Raw genomic sequence first — 13356 nt, 5'->3', positions numbered from 1 at the left:
CTGTCTTCCAGCACTTATTCAGTGCCTTGCCATATTCTACTGCACTAGACCCTGAGAAAATGTCTACTTCTGATTACAACATGGCAAACATACTCTAAACATCTGAGTTTACAAAAAGCACCCTCCACAATAATAGGCAAAAATGAATGACTGAAGCCAGTTTTTCCCAAGCTTTTCACTGTACTAGCACTGCAAGGAGTCTGCAAACACTTACAGAGCATTCTCTAGACTACTAAAGAATGTTCTGTATCCTTATTTAAATGGACTGCAGATATTATTAGGATTATTAACATATAAAGGTATTATATAGTGGCTATTGATTTTTTTAGTGGTGTTTGGCACCCATTATCCTTTATTTTGATTATTTGTCTTCCCAACAGACTAAGAACTGTTTATCACCACACTAACACAGTAATTAGCACATAGAAAGCTTTCAATTATGCGGTGCTCACATTCTTAATGGAAGTACAAAGGAAAATGCAAGGGTCCATGGAATCCTAAAAAGGCTCAAAGTTTGGGAACCATCAGGTTGAACTATTTATCCAAAGAATTATCAAACCTAATTAAGATTCCTAATACAGAGAGGACTTCTTAACCCTCACTCACCCCTAAATCATTCAAAATGGACTAGTCAACTCCACATGGAGATTTTTTAAATCACGTTTTCCCCCCAAATATGAAGTTACCTAAAACATGCATGTGTGTGTACACGCATGAGCGTGCAAGCACATACACACACACACACACACACAGCACCTTTTTTTCTCTTGTACTTCTATTAATCTTTTATTAATCTTTGATAAAACATTGGTTATATGAACCACCAGAAGCCTGGAATCCTGAGGAATAGAACATCCTACGAAGTAGCCTCAGTAGCATGAACTGCTAGATTCTTAAAAGACTGAACAGTAAAAATTAAACAAAATTTCAGAGAAGAAAAATGAGTATGGGTGCCTGCTTTCTGTTCCCCAGCACGAGTGGATGACTGCCTTCAAAGTTCTAAAGTCCAAAAAAAAGTCTGAAAGTGAAACAGCTCCAAAAGCTTATGGTTTGGTCTGAAAAGATTCCTAGTTCAAAAATAATTGTACCCAGGGGCACCAGGGTGGCTCAGTTGGGTGAGCATCCAACTCTTGATTTCATCTCAGGTCATGATCTCAGGGTTGTCGGTTTGGGCCCCGCATTGGGCTCCACGTTGGGCGTGAAGTCCGCTTGAGATTCTCTCTCTCCTTTCCCCTTCCCCCCAAAAAATAAATGATGATAATTGCACCCAAATCCTATCAAACCAAACCTGAATGTAAGAGAAGGCTGGAGAAAAATCTGCATTTCTTTAAACTTGAGGAGGATAAAAAATACTCCTTTATAGGTTCTAAATAAATCATTCTCCCCAAAAAAGGGGGGAGGGGGAGACTCACACATGCAGGTATGCAAAAATTCTCCCATGGATAATTGGAAATTAAATATAATTTCAGAATGCCCTGAAACACTACAAAACCCAACTTAAATTTCCTTAATTAGAACCACAGATAATAAAAAATAGTGGACATCACGGGGAAAGAAATTAACAGTGACTAACCCTACTTCAAGAAAAAAACTTCCCTTAAGATAAGATCATGGCCCAAGGGGTAAAAAAATGGTTCTTGGGGGTCATTCTTAGATATTACCATGGTTTATGGCCTTCCAAAGAGCCAGAGTAGATTAAAAAAAAGTGCGGTATATCTGTGATATTAAAACTGCTTTGGGAGCATGGGGGAATTAGGGAAAAACATCTAAAAGACTTCTTTGGGGCAAAAGTGATAATGATAAAAAGACTGAAAAACACTGAGAAAGCATATACAAATAAAGTAATTCTTAGCCTACGATCTGGCACTTCACAATGCTCATAAATGTTAACAGAATAGAAAAGTTTCCCACAAATGATGCCTGTATTAGTACACAGTTGATCCTTGAACAACAGGAGTTTGAACTTGGCAGGTCCATTTACATACAAGCAGATTTCTTTCGATACAGTACAGTACCATAAATGTATTTTCTCTTATGATTTTCTTAATAACATAATCTCTTCTCCAACTTACTTTAAGAATACAGCATATAATACATATACAAAATATGTGTTAATTGACTGTTTACGTTATCACTAAGGCTTCTGGTTAATAGTAGGCAATCATAGTTTGTTGGGGAGTCAAAAGTTATGGGGATTTTCAACTGTGCAGGCGTCACTGCCCCAAAGCCCTGTGTTGTTCAAGGGTCAACTACATATTCAAATTCAAGTGTCTTGAAAATAAAGTGTTCCTCAGCTTTGGAAATTCCTTCCTCTGTATCTGATCTGCTGTATAAAATCCAAGTCTATGCCTCCACAGGAACAAAGTGAAAATCCTGCAAAACTAAATAGTGGTCTAACGAGAAAATTTATTTGACACACATCTAGATACCATACAGATTATTTCTTGTAAAGATACAACACTATCATTATTTTACATATTCTTGCAGTCTTGTAACAACAAAAACAACAGCAAAGCCCAAAAACCCTCCTCATATGGAAGATACTAGCAGCGCATCTGAGTCTTAGCCTACTGGTGCCTATCCTTGGAAGCATACTCTACACTAACTATACTGCTGGGATTAGATTTGCTTTATTTATGCTTTCTTCTAGATTATAAGCTTTTGAGAACATTTATTAAAACCATCACCATCACAATAATCACCCAAAATCTTTCCACACAAAGGATAACTTTCACAAAGTTAATGACATCAGCATTTATTACTTTTATGGCATTAATAGAACAGTTCTTGTCAAAAAAATGTAATGTTTTCATTTATTTTATTAATACCACTCATTAATTTAACAGAATCTTACTTTTGTGTAGACCTCCAGTATAGATCATCTCAACTAGAAAAGCAGCATCGACCAAAAACTAACACAGGAGGACTCAGACAAAATTCTTTGTTCTAACTTCAGCAACATCTGCTTCAAGAACTTCTTTTGTATGCTAAAAACAAAAACAAAAACAAAACAAAACAAAAAACCTACCACAAAGAATGGTTCTTCCAGTTTATACCATACGCACTTGAAAGATGTTTCCAGTGGCTATTAGGCTCTAAGGCAAAGGTCCGCAAATATTGCCCTGGGTGAAGACCAGCTGTTTTTGGATCTCCACCCCAGGAGCTGGCTTTGACATTTTTGTAATGGTTACATTTTAAAGGGGTATACTAGTACCTGTCTAATATCCTCAATGTGCCTCTTGGCCAGCAAAGCCTAAAACATTTACTAGTTTACTGATCCCTGCTCTAAGCCCATGGCAGCATTAAAGTGTACGTAGGCGAAAACACTTTCAAAACATATGCTTGAAATTTAGGTAACTTTTTGTTTACTAGAAGTCAGGCAACTTTAGTAGCACTTGTAATGAAGTATGTTTAATTTCAGAGAGGCAATCGAATGGTCAAAAAATCATCACTGTCAACGGCCGCATCTCTGCATAATTAGAACCAAAGATAATAAAAATAATGGACATCATGGGAAAAAATTATGGTGTATAACCCTCATACGGTGACTTATGACAAAAACCACTACTTACCTTAAGAGGACCATGGCCCAAGGGATCAAAAAAAAAAAAAAAAAACTTAGATATTACAGTGATTATAGCCCTCCAAACCAGAGAAACTGAGTCTCAAACAAGCATCCTGAAAGTGTACACTCAAGTTTACTCAAAGTGAAGACAAATGCATTACCCCAAAAAGATGGAGCAGTAAGTAAAACAGACACTATGAACCCTGAAATGGCCCAGGCTGGACCTGTACTTAGCAACCAAGTTGAAGTTCTAAATAAAATCTCCCAAATCTAAATAAAAAACAGCACTATGGTAGATACCATAATATAAATCACAGCCCAACCCATGTTTTCACACTAACTCTGAGGAGGCACTTTGCCTACTAAACTGAGTCAAGGTAAAGCCATACCTGACGTGGCTACATTCTCCTGTATCATTCTGCTTAAAAAACCCTTGCCTAGTGGCAGGTGAGATGTATTTAGGGCATACTTGAACAAATATATTTTCTAAAATATAGGTATTACATATATACATATAAAGTCATGAGTTTATTTTTTATCTGAATAAGAATGAAAATGTAACTAGTATATTGTTTTACAAATCTCTTACCGAAGACTTGAGCATGTCCCCAGATCTTTTTGATAGCCACTAGAAATTAACCTTGTACCAGCCCACTTTAATTCTCTGAGCTTCAGCCTCCTCATGCATTAAAACATCCTAGGCCAAAAAACTCTAATATTCCCTTTAGCGCTAAAATTGTATGATTCCATTTTGTATGTTCCATGGCCCCTGGGATACTAATATAGGATAGACCTCCCTTATGAGGCACCGAAAAGAATTTGCACACTGTTTCATTTCATGGAATGTTAAAAAATAAAATGTATAGCTAGAGTTCAAATTCTTGGACTTTAAAATTGCCTCACAAAGCACTAAGGTTTTTTTTATTCCATTTTTGTCTCTTTATATATCGTTAGATAGATACATACATAGCTCTATTTAGAGATACGGATGCATCTATACACACATACACATATACGTGTTCACCCACATTAGTTCCTTGAGGGTTGGTACCAAGAATGCGAGGAAATAGTGCTGAATCTTTAGATTGCCTAGAGGGGTCTCAGGAACAATTTTTAGTCCCAGTCTACATTCTAATCAGTTATGTAATCCAGGGGAGGTCACTTGGCCAGAGTAAGCCCTGGGCTCCTCACATATAAACCAAGTGAGTAGGCAAAGTGCTTGTCGAAGCCCTTTTAACCTCCTAAGTATGATAACTCTACAATTTTGGCTTTGAACTCCCTCAGCAATACTGCCCAAGGATAACTATACTTGCTAATGTTAACGCCTGGAGTCAGCGCTTGTGTGTGTGTCTTGACCATTGACCCACTCCGAGACAGGCTCCTGGCACAAAATTTGTGCCTTGTGTCTCTTATGTCCTCCACACTGCCTACCAATCACTGTTCTAAATGCACAGACAGTTCGGTGCTCACTGGTGTAAATGAACTGCTGCACAACTCACACTTCAGCTAACCCCTCACAGGAAGTACAGAGAGGCAAAGAACAATACATTTAAACAAGATATGGAGAATAAATAAGAATCCTGAACCTAAAAGGGAAAGAAAGGTCTTACCATCTTCTCCAAAACAAACTGGCCAAACCATGACAGCCTATTTTCTTCAGACCAGAACGGTGGCAGACACCGCAAATCTCTTTATGGAATCTGACCTGCTGATAAATTTCACAAGGCTAAAAATGATGCGCGTATAAAACAATGGTCTGGGAAGATCTGCTCCAAATTCAAACTTGCAGGGAATAAACCACTTAAATTCATGTGGGACCTTTTTCCAGATACCATTTTTATATATCCCCTCAACACAGCATAAATGCCTATCTTAATCATTTTTTCCACTCTTGATGCTCTCATTAATTCTTATAAAATTTAAGAAAGAATAAGTGATGCCCTACAATTAAAGAGATTGCTTCTGTGGAGACTAATTATGAACTCTTGATACTCAGTGTCAGCCTTTGCCTGGAAGGAAATGAGTCAACTTTTCATTAGTAATCAAGTTGCCTCCATTTTTTTAAGAGTGACCCAGAAATGCAAGGCCATGAGTTTTAGCGATATGAGGCAGAGAATCAGATACCACAAATATTATATACAAATAGGACTAAGACAGAGAATTAAAGTCAAAGAGGTTCCTGAGGTATTTTTCAGGATGACTGAAGTTTCAGAAGGGGCCCAGTAAAATAATTCATCAAGGAGATGTGCCTGGCTTACACAAGAACAGGCATTTCAAAATCTTAAAGGGACAGGCAGTTAAATGGCTAAGGCCCTACCACGGTCTAGCCAAGAGAATCATAACCATTGCCAAACGTTTTCCACGCAGAATAGGCAGCCCTGCTTTATTCTGGATAAGTGAGGGTTTGGATATGTACTATATAATCAAAGGAAACAAGCAGTAAAGGACATGAGGTAATCTGGGCTAACCAAAGATTTGGCTAACAGATACTTGCTTACTCTGGATCCCTGCAACAAACTAGATCAGGCCAATGATATGCTGGACAGAAGAGGTCAGAGGACGGGATACCCAAATTCTCAGCAAGGAGAATGAACTATGCCATAGATGACAACTGATCCTATTCTCAGTGTCTGTTTTTCAATCATTCTGCTATCTTAACCCATTCTTTTCCTTGCCTCAGAGATTCCTGGATTCTGAATTCCCTTGTAAATGGTGTCGACGAGCTTACCTGGCTGCTTCTGAAAGCAGCATAAAAATCAAGTCAAAACCAAAAAGTTCTAGGAGTAGGAGAGGTGATTGCTCCCAGCTGCCCTCCTTTCCTGTCCCCTAGTCTTCCCCTCTACTCCTCATTCTAGACATTCTATCTTCAAGCATTCAAGCCAACATGTGTTAAAGGAATGATATTTTTAAAATCAGTTATCTATCACCATGAAACCAGATGACTCCACATACTAGTTTAGTAAAACCTCACACATATTAAAGTATAGACAGACGAGAGCAACCAAGATGTAGAAAAGTTTTAAAACTATGTCATTAAGAACAAAATGATGAAGATACTGGTAATGATTATTCCAGGAAACAACAGCCCTTCTGGTCCCCTCAGTCTCTCTACTTCCATCCTTCTACTACCCATCTCCGTCAATATTCTCAGATTTATAATCTAAGTGAGCCACTAAAAATCCTGATTTTAGTCTTCTGTCCTGCAGTAGTTGTTCCCTTGTCTGAATCACCATAGTTCTTATCATCTGTGCTGACACATCGGGTAGTTACAGACTACTATATTTTATACATATATGTATGCTTCATCTCCCTAACAAGATGGCAAGATGTCAGAGGACTGCCACCGTGTTTTATGTGAGAGAAACATGACATTCATTAGCAGACACTCCCAAGGTATTTTATACTCATAAATAAGTAAGTCAGAGAGCACAGGCCTCTTGGTCCTTTATGTCTATTCACAATACCTAGCACAGTGCTCAGTCAGTGTAGCCAGCTCAATAAATACTAGTTTGATGAAAATTAAACTTTTGTTTGAAGAGTGCTATGGACTGAAGGTTTGCATCCCCCCCCCAATTCATATAGTGAAATTCTAATCCCCAATATGATGATATCTGGAGGTGGGGCCTTTGGGAGGTAATTAGGTAGATAAAATCATGAGGGTAGGGTCCTCGTGATCGGATTAGAGCTTTCTCTCCCTACCATGTGAAAATATATACAGTGAGAAGGTGGCCATCTCACAGGGAACTGAATCTGCCAGGACCTTGATCTTAGACTTCTCAGCCTCCAGAACTATGAGAAATAAATGTCTCCCGTTTAAGCCACCCAGTCTGTGGTAGTTTGTTATAGCAGCCTGAGCTGACTGAGACCAAGAGGAAGAATCACTCAGTGCTTCAGTCCACCTGACGTTCAGTGTTCAGGATACAGGATTATAGACAGAGCAAGTATAGGAAAGTGGCCTGAATCTGTAGAGCTTCAGTACCCTAAATGCCACTATCCTACACAAGTCCTAATCAGGTTATTTTCTCATTACCACCTACCTTCTCCTCATACTTACGTGAAGAAAAAAAACTGGATATGATGTTCCAGTTGGATGGGTTCACTGAGTAATAGCACCCGTCACTGAAATAATGCCTTTCTTAGTCTTTGCTTTCACTTTTCTTTCATAAAAGCCTTTTGATAAAGATTGAAGTAATAGTTTGCTTAGGAGAGGACCATTTTAAACAGAAGGTAATTGCATTAATAAGGGAAGCCTGAAAGCATCAGTATAAAAGTCAGTAAGACATTTTTGGACATACAGTATGAAGTGCTAGCAAAAATTACTGATAATAGGTAAATAGAATATAAAAAACTTTGGGGAACCCCAGAGAAATTGTAATTTACCTTACATCGAAATGTAAAGTAAAACACAACTAAGACAAACACAAAAACAAAAAAACTCACATCTCACACACACACACGCGCACACACACACACACACACACACACACACACACGAGACTGTAGGGATGGAGGAGACACCAAACTTTATTCCTAGCTACAAAATTCCTAGTTATGGGACATTTAGAAGAGCACTTAAAGAAAACCTCCTTCATGCCCACATATTTATGGTAGCTTAACGAAAAAAAAAGTATTCAGAAATTTTTAGATAATTACATTTTTATCACATTCTGATATCCCCACCCCTCTGTATTCAATCTTGCTGGCCTTGATGAAAGATAGACAGCCAAAATTTAAAGTGAAGTACTTAATTAAGCTACTCCAGATCCTGGAAGAAAAATATTTCTCATCCTGCTTAGTCACAAGAAAAAAAGGGAGAAAAGAATTCCTACGTGAAATTGATGGTGCTGACATGCCACAATGGAACAGTAAGAAAGAAACTTTATAGAGGATTACGGTTAATGGGGACTGTGTTGAAAGAAGCCTAGCTAAACCCACATCTATTCATGCCAGGTTTGCAGGACAAAATTAGTTGATTTAACTTATTGGCAATGACCCAAGACAGGCAAAAAGGATACAGGCAGAGTTTAAGAATCACCCTCTCCTACTTCTTTACCTAACACTGAAGTTTATAAAGGTTCCAACCTGAAGAATAAAGATTAGTTGAAAAGAGTATGGGAATCCCATTGTTCTATAAGAAGCTGATAATCAAGACTTACTTAATAAAAAATTCCTCAGGGACACCTAATATATTTGTTAAAGTATTTTTCAAACACATAGTGTTAATAAGAAGAATCACTTAGGAATGGTACTGTTGAAGTGTCCAGATCTCATGTCCTAAATAAGGAAAGCCTCACGGGACATACATCTGTACATCTGTAACTCACTATGCAAATGTAAGGCACTATGTTTAACAACGTGTGACTTTTGGGCTGGCAGCAAAATTTATCAGAAGTTGTTGAATTTGACCTGTCTCAATTTCACAGCTGCATAAAACCTGTCTGGACTTGTTCATTTTCCATTAAGAAAAAGAAGAGAGAAGTTTCAAGTTTTTCAATTTAGTTTTCTCGACCAAAGAGCATTTTAATAGATAGCAGTCTTTTCTCCCAAAAGTGACCCTTGGTGTCCTCTCCTGGTGAGTGCTCAGAGACTAGTCTTTCTTCCCACAGCAGACCACAAATATGTAGGCCAACAATTAGAACCTACTTGAAATTCCCCCTACGTAAGTCACCACGTTGAATTATGTCCAAATAGAACTAAAGTGCTTCTCGGTATAGTACTACCATCCTAGATGCTGTGTGAAGCAAATAAAATTCTCAGAGGAGAGGACAGTACCTTCTTATTTAAGACATAGATTAAAAAAAAACATGTGAATGAGGAAATCTGTCGAGCACCTTTTGGTTCAAGAAACGCATTGTTAAGCTCTAGCTACATACCAGGCACTATATTAAGCACTAACTATACAAAAACACATAAGACAAGGACCTCAAAATCCAGTAGGAGAAACAAACACATTCACAAATGATCATAATTTAATGGGTTAACTACCACAGAGAGCTGAATGATAGAATAAAGCAAGGATCTATGACAGCAGGTGCCAAAAAGGGACTGAAGATTTTGGTAGCCAGTTCTAACTCAATAGTTCCTCCCCTTTATTATCTCCAGCTGTGTTACCATTCGGAGAGAAGACTACATCACATGTTTTTGTTTTTTATTTTCCAGTTAGAAAAACTACATGAGCAGCTCATTATCAGTCACAAAAAACATTTCATTTCCAGTATTATCTTTATTCCAATCCAAACAACCTACGGTGAAACTTTACTGTCATCTGGGGCACTGGGGTGGCTCAGCTGGTTAAGCGGCTGCTTTCAGCTCAGGTCATGAGCCCAGGGTCCTGGAATCGAGCCCCAGGTTGTGTCCCCCGGGTCCACTGCATCCCCTGAGTCCCCAAGACCCCACCTCGGGCTCCCTGCTGAGCCTGCCTCTCCCTTTCCCTCTGCCCCTCTTCCCCAGTTTGTGCTTTCTCTCTCATTCTCTCTCTCAGATAAATAAAAATCTTTAACTAAAAAACAACTCTACTGTCATCATAGCCTAAAATATTGTCACTTTGCTCAAGAGCATCTTCCCTGACTTGCAAAAATCCTCACTTATGACATTAAAGAACTTAGATCCTGGGATGCCAGGGTGGCTCACCAGGTTAAGTGTCTGCCTTCAGCTCAGGTCATGATCTCAGGGTCCTGCTCAGCGGGGAGCCTGCTTCTCCCTCTGCCTGCTGCTCTCCCTCCTTGTGCGTGCAGGCTTGCACGCTCTCTCTCTCCAATAAGTAAATAAATAAATCTTTAAAAAAAAAAAAAAAGCACTTAGATCCTGGTGTCAGAATGGACTTGACTGGAACCAATATCATTATTATATTTACGTTATTCAATTAAATATCCAGAAAAGAAAGAAAAGCATGTTGCATAAACTCATTTAAAATGCTTATTAAGCAAGTACTGCTACCAAAGCAGAGAACAAGTATACCCTATGCAAGTGTTAAAGAAAAGTTATATGATCAATCTTATTTTCCATGATATAAGTACAAAGGATACACGTTTCTGTCAAAAATTTTCAATTGAGGGACACCTGGGTGGCTCAGTCAGTTAAGTGTCTGCCTTTGGCTCAGGTCATGCTCCTAGCGTCCTTGGGACAGAGTACCACTTGGGACTCCCTTCTGAGCTTCTCCCTCTGCCTGCCTCTCCCTCTGCTTGTGCACGTGTACTCTGACAAATAAATAAAATCTTTAAAAAAATTTTTTTTCCATTGAGCTAGAGCCAGAAGGAAAAAAATGTGGTCCACAGGACACAAAGAGGAGCTATTTATGAGATAATCTCACAGGCCTCCTCAAAGAAACAAAAAGTATAGCTAAACTAGGTGTTGGAGAAAAAGAAAAAAATGCTCTTAAGAACCAGCCTATAGTCCCTAATCCTGTCCATACCCTTTGTCTTGTAAACCCATATAATGACATTTCCACAGTGCCTGCTCCCCATCCCATCCCTACAGGTGCATATGCATCTTTCTCACGGTCTCTTTTAGGAACTAGACTTTTTTAAACTAGAAACATAGTTTCATGTTGTAATATTCACTTATGCTAGGCAGAACTAAAGTTAGTATCTATTGTGGTGTGACTTAAAAACAAGATCGTAACTAACATGTTGAGGGGTGATTCTAAGAATGTACTCAACATACATTAACTAGCCACTCACTGAAAAGTCTTTTTCATAATGAAAAAGATAGTGATAAGATAATAAGAAGTTCTTGTTAACCATTTATCTGACATCTACATCCTTCCATCCTTATCCCCCACAAAGACTACAGCAGAAAAGTTAAAGATCCAGTAACATTTCACAGAAGTACTGAAAATAGAATTAGTAGAACCAAATCTTGTCCAGGGTTCCACTGAGGAAAAATAAAATGTATAAAAAGGAAAAAAACAAAGAAACAGAGAAAAGCTTACTTGCAGAATCCTGTGCCATTGTGGTAGGTAACACACACTCCTTCATTTACACAGGGCTCATAGCCATCCCGACACTGCAATGCTAAAAATAAAAACAAATGCACATTAGAAATAAGTCACTAATCAGACAGCAAAGAAATGTTACCCAATTCAGGTCAACATCCGTTCCCATATCCAACCTGATCTGGGTTTCCCTTTAGAGCTTTCATCAGGTTTTTTGGTTTGTTTGTTTTGTTTTGTATTTGTCCTTTGGCTTCTGGGGTCATAGAAGCATGGAAGCTCATCCTAGGAGTCTCTTCCTTCAATAACTACTTTACAATCTTGAATGATGCTCTTAATTCTCTGTGCCTCTAGCTTCCCAGCAATTGCATCCCTATCTTCTAACGATACTCAAGAAAACTAAAGCTCTTTTTTTAAAAATAATATTTTGTTATTATGTTAGTCACCATACAGTACATCCATAGTTTTTGGTGTAAAGTTCCATGATTCATTACTTGCGTGTAACACCCAGTGCACCATGCAATACGTGCCCTCCTTACTACCCATCACCAGCCTATCCCATTCCCCCACCACCCTGAAGCCCTCAGTTTGTTTCCCAGAGTCCATAGTCTCTCATGGTTCATTCCCCCTTCTGCCTACCCCCCCTTTCTTCTTCCCTTTCTTCTCCTACCGATCTTCCTACTTCTTATGTTCCATAGATGAGTGAAACCATATGATAATTGTCTTTCTCTGCTTTACTTATTTCACTTAGCATTATCTCCTCCAGTCCTGTCCATGTTGCATATTACTCAGCCATCAAAAAGAACGATTTCTCAACATTTGCTGCAACAAGAAAACTAAAGCTCTTAACAAACATGACATGCCATAAGCATCTTGAAATTTGAATACTTCAGATAAATAATATAAGGATTCCTCAGTGAATATTTAGGAAGACCTGGGTAAATACGAGGTCACCATGATACAAATGAATTACTTAAGCCTTCAAGTGAGGTTTCAGAACAGGCCACTTTAATAACTAATCAGAAACATCAACGATATTCATTGAACAAACTGTAATTGAGAGCCTAGTATATGCCTGGCACAATATTAGGATCCAGAGGAAAAGGAGAAATGGAATACATAAGAAATCAATACAGCATAACCTCTAGCCTTAAGGGATTCACACAAAGATGGGGGAGTAGACCATGAATACAGATTATTGTAGGGGGGGAGGGTGAAAGTAAAGAAAATAAAAAGCTAATTTTTTTTTTAAAGATTTTATTTATTTATTTGACAGAGACAGCCAGCGAGAGAGGGAACACAGCAGGGGAGGGGGAGAGGAAGAAGCAGGCTCACAGCGGAGGAGCCCGATGTGGGACTCGATCCCGGTATGCCGGGATCACGCCCTGAGCCGAAGGCAGACGCGTTAACGACTGCGCTACCCAGGCGCCCCTAAAAAGCTAATTTTATATATGCAGATAGAACAACAATTCTCAAATTCTGAAACTCCAGTCCTTTTACAAGGCAGTGAAAAGGCACCTCACACCATAATCCCTTCCAAAAACAGACTACTCAGAGATAAACAGCAGTAGTAGAAATTTTCATGGATTTCAGCCACAAGAGGAGAAAGACTCCTAAAGTCTACCACTCACTTGCTGGATAACTTGATTATTTAGCTTTTAGAATTAGAATTTTCATTACCAAAATCCTTACCAAGAATCCTTACAACAACTGGAAAGGCAAGCCAGAAAGAAACCTAGTCAAACAACAAAAGCTAAAAATGAAGTTAATGAACTTTTTCTATAAGATTATTAAGATGTCCATCTGCTAGGACGGTTTATATACAAATACCTGAAAGCAAAATTGAGAAGTCTCCACCTGT

General features: G+C 38.6%; 1 pseudogene; it reads right to left on the bottom strand.

Annotated features, from left to right (window-relative positions):
* The window catches only part of LOC125281749 (notch homolog 2 N-terminal-like protein A), a 29327-nt pseudogene extending 17752 nt beyond the window's left edge, over positions 1–11575 (bottom strand).
* Positions 11576–13356: the final 1781 nt, after the last annotated feature.

This window comes from Ursus arctos, unplaced genomic scaffold, assembly GCF_023065955.2.
Source record: "Ursus arctos isolate Adak ecotype North America unplaced genomic scaffold, UrsArc2.0 scaffold_12, whole genome shotgun sequence".
Classification (NCBI taxonomy): Eukaryota; Metazoa; Chordata; class Mammalia; order Carnivora; family Ursidae; genus Ursus; species Ursus arctos.
Note: the sequence above shows the minus strand (reverse complement) of the source record. Positions and strands in the feature narration are given on the sequence as shown.